Here is a 12,669-nt window from a genome sequence, read left to right as displayed (position 1 = left end):
AATGTTGGGAAAATAAAAGTGACCCTGTAGGATTCAAAGATTGGTGATAATACATAGAGTTGGCACAAAGTAACTCCCTAATAAATACTAGTTATTAATTTCACAGTAAAATAGGAATAGTATCCTTTTCCTTATTATTTCTAGTTTAATAATTCACCCAGAAAAAGCAAAAGGATATCAACTCTGCAGAGTGGAGGGGGATGGTTATAGATGATTCTCTTGGTCTACAGAATTCTGCCTAGGAAACCAAATTCTTGTCTCTGGCTTGAAAGGTGTCTGAGGGGACCCACTGGCTGCTGCTCAAGCTTAGCACAATGATGGGACACGCTCCTGCCCCATGCTGAGCACATATTCAGGAGCCAGCATGCTAAACCCCACTCTGAGTGAGAACTGCTCACAGAGGAGCCAAGAGCAGACACACAAATGCTTCTCTCCCAGACCCCAGCTGGCATGGGAATCCTTAGCCCCTGTTGACCTGATGCCCTGGCTCTCCATTAAGGTCCAACAAGCCACATCGGAATGGAAAAGACAAAGCAACAGCATTGCTTTGTGCAGCCAACAAAGGGAACACGCTGATCAAGAAACACTCCTCAAACAAGAATTCTTAATCATACTGGCTACCATTTATGTGCCAGATGCCTCTACTTGGCACTTTACATGCTTCTTTTTTAACTATCACTATAACCCCGTGAAATAGCACTGAGATTATTTTACAGAGGAGGAAATAAGGCTGAATGAGAAGGAATTCAACATAACTTGCCCAACATTCCATAGCTGTTAAGAGTCAGAGACTGGATTCCAACCCAGAGCTAGAGGACTCTAGCTCTACCACACCACGTTGCCTCTCCAAGAGCCCACAACAGAGTTCAGCTGTTTCTGCACAGGCTTCCAAACCTGACCTCACAGAAACCTTAGAGATGATACCAGCTCTCAAGCTGTTGCCTCCCAGCTCCAAGTCTGCTCCTCTGCCTTCAGATTCAGGATGCTAGGGAAGAGACCCTGCATACAGCATTTCTCCTTTGCCACTGATTTCGGTGAAGCTTTTCTAGTGGGAGGGGAGCTAAAGGGAGCAGTGTGGGAGAGCCGGCGGCCTGCTAGCACTTCCTGCCTCCTCCCATGTAGATCAGCATGGCCCCAGCAGCATTTTTTTTTCACCTTAACCTCAACAGCTCACTCCTAAGGTACAGAGATTCCACTTGTTTTCTCAGCACCAGCCACTTTGTACCACTGCCCTCTTGCCCAGAGACAGCAAACCTATTGGTGCCAAGAGGTATGGTTCCCCTATCCAGGCTTCCAAGTTTGTTTTGCCCAACCCGAAAGGTGGGAGCTGCTTCCTGCAGTTGCTACCTCTGTGTTCCATGTTGCCCTCTCTAACTTGGTTGAGAATTATTTCTATTAATTTTTCCATTAAGATAACCCAACCCTGACTAATATCAAGAATCATTTCTCTAGTGCTTTTCAAATGATGAAACTGAAGTCCAGGGAAGTTGAGAGACTTGCTCAAATTTTCACAGTTAGAATTGATAATTATGCTGCCATTTGTGCAGTTAGAGTATGCTCTACCCTGTGAGGTGCACGCCATCATCCCTGCAAAACAGATGTGGAAATTGAAGCTCAAAAGTTATATGATTTCCTCAATGTCATCTACCTAATGAGTAAAGGAGGTACAATTTGACCTGAATTAGTCTAACTTCAAAACTGGGGCTCTGAATCAATATTCTGAGCTCCGTGTCTTGTCTCCCCTCACCAAGAGATGCAGGGATGTAAATGTCTCTACATCCCCAAGGCCTGGTAGAGCTCATAGACGTGATTACTCACTATCCTCCAAGAATTACTCACGCTTGATGCAATAACATTATTGTAACACTCCTGGCACAGAATTTAAAAATTGAAATACTATTCCATCTGCTAACATTTCTTTAACCAATATCCCAAATCAAAAGGAAGAAAACATGAACCTTTTTACATCACATCCTTTGCCCCACAAGCTCTCCAGGAATTTTCAGGATGACTAAAGCACTGCTCATAGCCAATCACATTTACTCCATGTGCTTGGTGGCTCACAGACAAAAACAGAGGACTACTTGGCAGTTAGGAAGGAGTAAGATCACAATTATGAAAGTTATAAATAGCTTTATCCACCTCCCACAAAGTGAGAAAACTCCAACATACTAATTAGTCATTACCTAAGAGTACAAAAAAATGTCAGTAAGTCTCTAACAGCTCTTGAGAAGTGGAACCCAGTCAGGAGTTTCCAAGTTACTCCGTTTGCAGTTCAGCCACTCCCTGCACTAGGAGCTTTGCTAATCACACCAAGCTTCAGCTGGATAGGTATGGAAGGAAACTGATGGCTCCCACGCCAGGGAGGCTTCAGGACCATGGCAAAAGAGGGGGTGGCTTGTTGTCTACTAATGACTCAACTGGGGTGATCAGCAGTTCTTTTGGGACTCAGTGTCCTTATTTGTAGGAAGATCCTCAGAAGGATTCATCTTAGTTCAAGCCTGGAATGGAGGTGAGGCCGGAGCATCAGAGCACGGAGGAGTCCTTGCTACCACCCTAGGGTTAAAACTACTCACAAATCCAGGAGCAGAAAACAGAAAGAGAACAAGCTGTAGGCCTATTCACATGTTCTGAGCTTTGACAGTTGGTGCCCGAAAGCCCTTGAAAGTGGTGCTGTTTTCATTCAACAACCATATATGGAGCAGGAACTAAGTACATGCACTGACGGGAATGTTTGGTTCAAGTCAACAAACACCTGCTAATCATCTATCACGTGCAAGGGCTCCACCAGAGAGGAGCACTCACACCTAAAGGAGGTGGCGTTCTGGGCTCGTGTATGGCATGCACCTGTCTGAGCACCCAGTTTTCAGGGTTTCCCTACGCACCCCATGGAACAGTCTGGTACACGAGGAAGAGCACCAGACCCGGAGCAAGAAGCTACTCACCCCATATGACTGAAGCAATTCGCTTAACTACCGCCACTTCAGTTTTCTCATGTGCCGAGAGGAATCTGACAGGTTCAGATCCATGATGAATCTAGGATGATGATTATTGAAACGTGAGGAAGAATGAAAAAAATTTACTTCAGTTCTATTTAATTTAACCATTGTAACAGACTAATGAAGTTCCCTAAGGTTTATTAAGAAAGACATAGGGAAATTGAAGCACAAAATCAACCTCAGGAAAATGCAGACACAGTTGGGTTTATTTTCAGGGATGCTGTACATCAACTGTGTAGCATCCACTTTGTTGAGCGCTCAGTCCTAAGAGAAAGAATAGCACCCACCTCCATACCCACTTCCAGAGTCACTGCATCTTAGGAGTGGAAGAGCCCTCAGCCCATCTCATACCTAGGATTCCACGGGATTCTGGTCAACAACATCCCAGATGAAGCTTTCCAGTCTTTGTTTGAATAAATGTTTGCCATTGTTTATGAATGTGCTGCTCCAGCCCTCCCAGCTCTCATTAGCAGGAAACACAAACTCTAAAACCTCTCACTCTATCTGCCCCTCAGTGGTCCTAGTTCCACCCCATGAAGTTACTTTGACTTCACCTAACTCCTCTTCTGCAAGACAGTCTTAGACACAATCCCTCATTCTCCATTCCTTTAAAAGAACTAACTCCTATACATTGGGGTTTACAAAGTAATTTCCCTGCAGGTCATTAGCAAAATGGCATTCCAAAGAGGGGGAGGGGAACACACTGGATATTGCTAGCACCCTATTAACAGAATGAGTTCTTCACCCTGTTTATTCAGAAGTTGACATTAGGCATTTAAAAAACAGGCTTCTTTTTTTTTTTTTTTTTTTTTTTTCAGTCAGACCCTAGGGAGGAGATACTAAAAATATGTCTGTGTCCTCAGGCACCATGGTCAGAGCTGACACTATGAATAACCCTCCATGCTCCCTGGAGATTCAGGCAGGCAACAAGAAGGGACCTTCAGGCCAATTTGTATGTGGAAGCGCAGGGGGTATCATCAGCCAGGGCTGGCCTTTGTCCTCTAAGAGAAAAGACATGGCCCAGAGTAATGGAGGCCCTATCCAACCTGAGCCATGAGGAAGCCCAGAGGAAGATGGGTGGATTATGAGAATGCGGGGATTTGATCATATTATAATAATTGCCCTTAATATTAGTGAATGATGAGCAAGGACTTAACGTAAGATTAAACTCAAACAATGTTATGGTACTACTGATTAAAATGAAGTATCTGCTCTCCTAAGATCACGTAACTGAGTAGCAGAAGGACGTTATCCCACATAACTGTTATCACTTAATAACAATAATAACTATGATTTATTGAGCAGATCATTGTGCTTTGCCTATTTTATCTTATCGAATCCTCACAACCCTATGAAGAAGTATTATTACTATCCTCATTTTACAGTTGAGGTACCTGAAGGTGATAGCAAGTAAGCAACTTGCTTGAGGGGCCTCCCTGGTGGCACAGGGGTTCAGCGCTATCAAGCTATCGCCAGCCACTGAAGCATGAGTTCAATCCCCAGCCAGGGAGTTGACCCACATGGCGCAGCAGACCTCTCCTGTCTCTCCTGCTGCTCCCCTCAGCAAAGTATTTCAGTGGATCTGTCTGTTCTGCTCCCTGCTCTGTCTCTGGTGAATTATCTCACCTCACTCCCTCCACCCGCCACACCTCTGGCCTGTACCCCAGTTCTTGTATGCATAAATAAATCTTTTAAAAAATTAGAAAAAAAAGTAACTTGCCTGAGACATAACTAGTAAATAAGTGATTCTGTCCTGATGACTTGGATTCTAAGTTCTTAACCAAAATCAGAGAAATAAAGAGGTCACTTTCGATAGCCAACCAGTTCTAAAGTCATTCAGAGCAGACCTAGGTCTCTATTTTTTTAAAGATTTATTTTTACTTATTTATGCATAAAAGAACTGGGGTGTAGGTCAGAGGTGCAGGTGTTGGGGGGGAGGGGAGAAGAGGATTTACCAGAGACAGAGTGGGTAGCAGAACAGGTGAAATGACTGAAATACACTGCTGAGGGGAGCAGTAGGTGAGACAGGAAAGGTTTGCTGCACCATATGGGTCACCTCCCTGACCAGGGATCGAACACATGCCACAGTGGCTGGTGATAGCTTAATAGTGCTGAGACTTTAATACCTGAGCCACCAGGGAGGCCCTAGATCTCTATCTAGACACAATTCACATCTACATATGACACTTGAGAAGCAAGCAGACCAGGCCTTTAACTGAGGTGGACTCTGAGGGCTCTCCAGGCCCAGTGGTTCTGTACCCACAACCTGACTTCACCTCAGCTACCCAGCCATGTAATACTTGAATCTCAGGTCTCCCCTGCCACCTTTGCCTGTTTGACCAAGCAAAGGCAGTTGCTTCCCCAAGTCTATGCTGAACCCCTAGATCCTCAAATCCAGCTGTTCTACCCAGAAAAACAATCCATCTCTTTTTCTTTACCAGTTACTCTACCACCCCACCCTACACCCCACAGTGCTGAGCTAGGCCTGCCTGGGGGTCTGCCACAGCTGGCTGCTTCTCCTCACCTGCACTGAACACGTGGGACTCTGAACCCAGCTCCATAGGCTGTACTATCTAAAACCTTGAGAGACAATAGATGGTGGGGTTACAGCCCACCAGACTTGAAATTCAGTCTTAGTCCGCCATTTAGGAGTTGGGTGACCTTAGAAGTTCCTTAAACTTAGCCTCAATTTTCTTATCTGTAAAAGTAAATGTTGAGAATTCCATGATAGGATAAAAATGTACTTGGTGTTCAGTAAATATAAGTTCCTGTCTTCAAGTTCATTTAAATTTTTATGTTTTATGGGAAGGCGGAGGGAGACGGATTAAAACAGGGCAGGTAAGAGCATAAGGGACTATAGTGATGGTTCATGGGTAGCATGGGGCTGGGGAAATTATTGGAATTACACCTAAGGGGAGAAATCAAATATTGTACAAAAATGAACAATGATATAAAAAAAAGAAAAAACTTAAGGCCTAACCCAATCCTAGTAAGTCTTCCCTGAGTACCTCCTACCCAAATGCTGCACATCCTAGCTCTGAGTTCCTAATCTGTTTCCAACTACCCCTTCTTAAGTTAGGGCCTCTCTGAACTGATAGCTCAAAATATAGAACCACACTGGACCTACAGTGTTCACTTACAGCTTGTTCAGAGAGAGCTGGAGAGGGAAAGCTTACCCTCACTACCCCCTCCCCCCCAAGGTCACACACCTGGTTGGTGACAGAGCTGAGATTAGAATTTGGGTTCAAATAATTTGCCTACTAGTGGCCACTGCCTAAAATGGATTGAAAAATAGACGCAAGGGGTTAAGACACAGCACTATGAAGCTATCCGCAACCACTGCAGCATAAGTTTGATCCCCGGCCATGGAGGTGACCCACATGGCGCAGCAGACCTCTCCTGTCTCACCCGCTGCTCCCCTCAGCAGTGTATTTCAGTAGATCTGCCTGTTCTGCTCCCCACTCTGTCTCTGGTGAATATGAATTGGGTCAGTATTTTTCATCAAATTACCTTTCCAAACCATAACTAAGTGTCATGATCATTCCAAACCCTCATCGTTGATTTTCTAAGTACAACAGATTTCCATGATCCAAGGGAAAGTGGTCTGTAGGAGGCGGGGAAAGGGAGGCCAGTGAGAGAACTGGGGTGCAGAGTGGGCTCTAACCTGGAGGTACCAACCCTGAACGTGGCTGGATGCTGACATCAATTGAATTTTGACAGAAAAGCATCAACCACCACTGTCAAAAGTGCTGGAGCCTTTGAAACTGCGGTTACATGGCTCAGAGAAAAAGTAGAGCTAGAGAGTAGACAGTCCTAATGAGGTGGGCTAGTGGTCAGAGTTTTATTTGCATCTGTTTCACTCATTATTATGTGGCATTAAGGAAATTTTCTGCTGAGCAGAGTGACCTTGACATGTGATTTACTGTGGTCTCTGGGAATATGCAGAGAATTATAAGAAGTAATGACTCCCAAAGAGTCCATCTAATCTGACAATTTTCATCAACCTCCACAGGGAAACTTTATCTTTTGTCCATTTCTCCCATTTTTTTAGTGTGTTACTATAAAAAGAGAGGGAACAAGATCTATAACCTTCAATAATGTCCTTGCAAAAGTTGGAAGTATAACATAAATGTTTTCACCCATCTTTACCACCAGTCAGCATTTCTCAGCAAGTGAATTAAATATACAGTCACCCAAGTCTAAGCTTTCTCTACACCTTAGTGGTACTTTTCAGCCACTTCATCTGAGTTTGACCACAGGACCAAATGGCATGGGGCCTAAGAGCCATCAGGCACAAATAGTATGGATCTGGGCAATTAGATCCTGAAGAATCTAATCTCAACCAACTTTGAGTCCACATTTGGGAACATGGACTGTGAAGCACTTGGAAATAAAATTCTGATTCTGGTCATTTATGTTGTTACATATGAGTGAAATCTATTATCCAATTTTCATCCCCAAACATTTTTTTCTTTCTCATACTGAAACTGAAAAAAGAAAAATGATTGAAATATGACTTCCATGTTTTACAGTAAAAATTAATTAATATGATAGCACTCAACACCAAATAAAATATTTAATTATTCATCATTAGACACAATAATACTTAATTATTCATCATTAGCAAATTAAGTATCACTGAAATTACCAATATGATGGTACTCTTGAGCAAACTCAACTGCAATGGGTTTAATAAGGATCTCCATTTAAAAGTCATAAATGAGAAGCAAAAGATTTGAGAGTTCAATTCAATTTTTAGAACATTATTTATTTTCTTTCAGATTTATCAAAATCCTTAACTCTGATATACAGTTTAAAAATAAAGAAAAATACTCTTTCCATCCCTTCAAAAGCAATTGCTATTCTTGTTCCCCACCCTGCCCCTAGCCTCTTGGAATTATTCTTTAGCAATCTGTGAGCTCCTTTCTGTTCTCTTATTAAAGCCTCTAAGAAACAATTTCTCTCTCACATACCCACACACATACTCTCTGCCTCCACAGTCAACAAGTTCCATTATCTAGCCCAGGGAGGAAAACAGTATCAACAATTCAAAACAATAGAAAGAACCAAACCTGGGACTTTTACTTTCAGAATATACTTTATAGGTTTGGGGGTAACTGGGCTTTTCTAAAAATAGTTCCTAGAATAATGTTAAGATGCACTTGGTTGGTTTTCCAGATGCACTCCAAGTCACGTGAGCAATAGGAGCCCACACATTAGAGCATGAGAAGGGAAGAATTGGAGGCTTTAAATTTGCTATAGTGAATGCACTTAAAGTTGATTTGACAGGGAACCAAAAACAAAATGCATCATTAGCTTCAGTGTCTTCCCCAAACTACTCCACCTAAGGAAGAAGTTGTCTTTTTTTTAATTAATATTTTATTTTGTATAATTCTTACATCATTTTTCATTTTTGCACAATGTATGCATTATCATTTTGGTTATATTCCCCCACCCCCATGGTTTATAGTTGCTTGTTGATTTTGAAGAAGTTGTCCTAACTTCTCGATCTGTTCCTAGACTGTTCTTTATTGTGCAGAACAAAGATAATGGGGGAAGAAGGACTTCACATAGCCAAAGAGGCTACACTGGCCTACATAATGAAGAGCTGAGCAGAGAGGGAAAGTGAACACGATCAAGTTTATGTGACTTCGATTGGGTAAAACTTTGGGAAGTAGCTTGTATTTGGAAAAAAGAGAAACTGAAGCAGCTGCAGCGTTAGGGCAATACTTGAAAATGGAAAAAAAAGGATTTTAAAGAAATTATGCCATAGCATTTTGGGGAAGGACAGCAAGAATGCTTTCATTGGCTTATAACTATTATTTAAAGGCCTGTAATTCACTCAATAGAATTCCATGCTGAACAGGACCATGAGGCTATTTCCCCATCTGCATAATATCAAGAATCAACAAAGATTCAAGTTGCCAGAGTTGTTGGTACTCACTGATATGACTGTGTGTGTGTTTTGTTCTTTTAACATAGTTTGCTCTCCTCTCCCCTATTAGACATTAAACTCTTTGAGATCTTATATTCTGCCTTTTGCAAAATAAGAATAAAAAATATAGAATTCTACACACAGTGTGGCATGACATGCTCATTAAAGCTTACTGCTTAATGCAGAGATAGGATTGAGGTCATTTCACTACAACTAGAATCTACTGCAAGCCCCAAACCCTTCAAGAGGCTCTGGGAGAAGTGAAGTCCCAGCTGTCCATGCTGAAATCTCCAAGTGCACCAGCCCAAAATTACTTTAACTATTATTAATCACCGGCACGTCACAACTCATTCTCTCATACCAGGACATCTAAATAGCATGGCTGGGTGCAATGAATAGAAATCATTTGCTTCAGGCTACCAACAAATCCATCTGAATGCCAGAAACGTACGTACATTTTTATTCCACTGCCAGAGAAAACAAGCCCCACACGCAGGGCTAACAATGATGGTCAAGGGCACATGGACCTGTCCCAACTCCAGGAGTAGTCTTACATGCCTCTCCAGCCCAGGGGAATCAGCGCCCAAGATGGTCTTCTCTAATGTGTGAAGGAAGAGCACTAGACTCAGAATCCAGAGAACTGGATTCAGTCAAAGTTATCACCACCTTCCACACAGAGTGGAAGATTGTAAAGTAAATGACTTTGAAGCTAGAGAGCCTGATTTCAAATCCCACTTATTTTTCTGTGACCTGAGGCAAAGCATTTGTCTCATTTTCCTCATCTATAAAAAGGGAGAATAATATTTACTTATTAAGGTTTTGTGAGAAATAAATTAGACATATGTAGGCATTCGGTAAAGTGCCCTTTGGCAAGTGATTTAACATCTCTGGACTTCAGTTTTCCTCAACTGTAAAATAATGTGGATGAATTATATAATTTCAAAGACTCTTGGAAACAGGGAACTCTAAGATGAAAGATTCTAGAATATAATAATAAACATAAAGAATATATAGCTAAGAAAAATTTGACAAAAGATATTGGTTAAATCTTATCAGAGTGGTCAAAGCAGAGAAAGCAAGGACCAAGCAGATTGGAAAGGCATCTGCAGGAAGTGGACAGCCAGCTAGGCACACGGAGAAGCTCCTACTGTCCCCACAAAGGTCATCCCAGCAGACCAAACCAATGGAGAGAAATAAAAAGAACACTAAACAGAAACTATTTTTAAGCCCAAAAGAAGAGTCAATAAAAAACACATTTTAATGGAACAAAAGCAAACTGGCCTAACACTGGGTTCTGATACTGGTTTTCTCAATTTTGGCTTGGCTACGAGGAAGCTCATAACCAAATTTATTGTTTATTCTTAATAATGCTATAGAGGTTTTATGCTGTCACTGTAACTCCACTCCCCCATTCCCCTGGTCATTGTATTTTAACCTATTTTCCATGATCACAGTTTTGCTTTTATTTTATGTTTTCCTACTTCATTGTACCTATTCTTATAATCCACTTTACAAAACACACAGAATACAAATAAATAGAAACCATTTTGTGAAGCACTCATTTTTCTATGTATAAAATAAGAGTTTGAGACACAATGACCAACATACCTTTCAGCTTTAACCCTATGTATTCTGTCCTTTCCAAAGTGCAAAGGTCTTATTAAGTTACCTACATAGAACCTTGACTTACAATACATACCTAACACAGGGTTTTCTAATGTGTTTTAAGTTTTCCTTATACTTTTATTGAAAGTCATTCATGCTCTGTAAGATTATTGTCAGTAGCATTAATGAATTTTAAATGACTAGTTTTGTGCATTCCCTTCTCTCCTGTTAGACATTCCATTAATATCCTAGAATTGGATTAAAACACTAACATTTGGTTGGCGAGGATGTGGAGAAAAAGGAACTCTCCTGCACTGTTGGTGGGAGTGCAAGCTGGTCCAACCACTATGGAGAGCTGTGTGGAGATTTCTGGACCTACTAAACATAGAGCTTCCATATGATCCGGCAATTCCACTCCTAGGTATTTACCCAAAGGACACAGAAACATCCATTCCAAAGAACACCTGCACCCCTGTTTATAGCAGCACTGTTTACAATAGCTAAGCTTTGGAAACAACCCAAATGCCCAAAAATAGATGACTGGATCAAGAAGATGTGGTACATATACACCATGGAATATTACTTAGCACTCAAAAAAGATAAACACATGCAATTTGCTGCAACATTGATGGCGCTGGAAGGGATCATGCTCAGCGAAATAAGCCAGAAAGAAAAAGAAAAATACCGGATGGTCTCACTCATAGCAGGAATCTAGAAAACTTAAATAAGGGACCAGGAAAATGAATAACTATAAGAAAGTGAAAATCAAAATCGACAAAAAACTATGAACCGGAGACACTCTATGGGGGGGTGAGAAGCAGGGAGGGAAGGGATTGGGGTCAAAATAAGGGGGTTGCAATTGTATGGGGAATATAAAAATAAAATTTATTTTAAAAATAATAATAATAATATGAAAGGAAAAAAAAAACACTAACATTTGTATAGAGCTTATCACCTTGACTAGGAGTTTGAAATTATCTCACTTTGATCTTCAGCAGCCATGTGATTGTAAAGCAGGGACATAATCACATTTTATAGATGAGGAACCAGAAATAGATAGAAATTAAAGTCACACAAGTAAAGAAAGACTGGCACAGGGACTTGACCTCTGATCTTCTGACTCTAGCTCCCGGGCCCTCTCTGACATCCCAGCCTCTACAAAAGATCCCTCCAACTCCCACTGAACATTTCTAGATTACACCTCCCCTGGTGATGTGTTGTTGTAAAAAGTTACCCTTTCTGTCCTGTGGCGCACCACAGAGTTGGACTTTTTCCTCTTTGACATGGCAGACCTTCTGAAGCTTGAAACAGCAATCCTGTACCCTTTAAATCTTTTATTCCTAAGCCAAATATTAAATTCCCTCAGAGCTGTTTTATCCGTTAGATACAAGAGACAGTGTCTGGGATCCATAGTGGACTATGGGGGTGGGGGGTTCAATTGACTCCAAGCAATAGAAGCAAATGAAATTAACGAGCATTTAATTAGCTGCCTGGAAAATGTAAAGTCAATTTCATTAATTGTTAAACTTATTCATTAAAAAGTTCCTTACATGTGAAAACAACTTGTGGATTAGATTCTTTTGTTTTATAGGAGCTCCTGAATAAGCACAATGTTTGATAAGAAGACACAGCCAATTGTAAATCGAGTCAGTCATTCATCCACGAATTTCAAAAATAAAATTATAAAATTCCTTTCAACATTTTTATGGAAAATTTAGCATTTAACTGAGCTATGGGAACATTTTAATATGTTTGGTTAAGTAAAGCCTCCAAAAGAATCTATGAAAAGCTTAAAAATGTTCCTGAGTCAAAAAAAAAAAAATGTTCCTGAGTCAAAAAAATAGTCCTGAGCCTCTCCTTGCCTAAGTTTCTCCACTTACACTAACAAGGTATCTTTTAGTAAGATTGCTCCCTGTGGCCTAAGAGTTTATGTCGTTTCTTCTAGTTGCTGAATTCACCTAATTAACTGAAACTTGTTCTTTTGGAAAACCAGAAAAGCTGCTGGAGAGCATTCGGAGCCCTACCATATTATCAACATGGCCAGTAACGTACCTGAGATTGTACATAACCAGCGACTCAAAAGGACCCCCATCAAAAGCTTCCTCTCTCCACACTAGCCAAACCCAATCT

The sequence above is a fragment of the Talpa europaea genome, assembly GCF_964194135.1.
Source record: "Talpa europaea genome assembly, chromosome: 7".
NCBI lineage: Eukaryota > Metazoa > Chordata > Mammalia > Eulipotyphla > Talpidae > Talpa > Talpa europaea.
Note: the sequence above shows the minus strand (reverse complement) of the source record.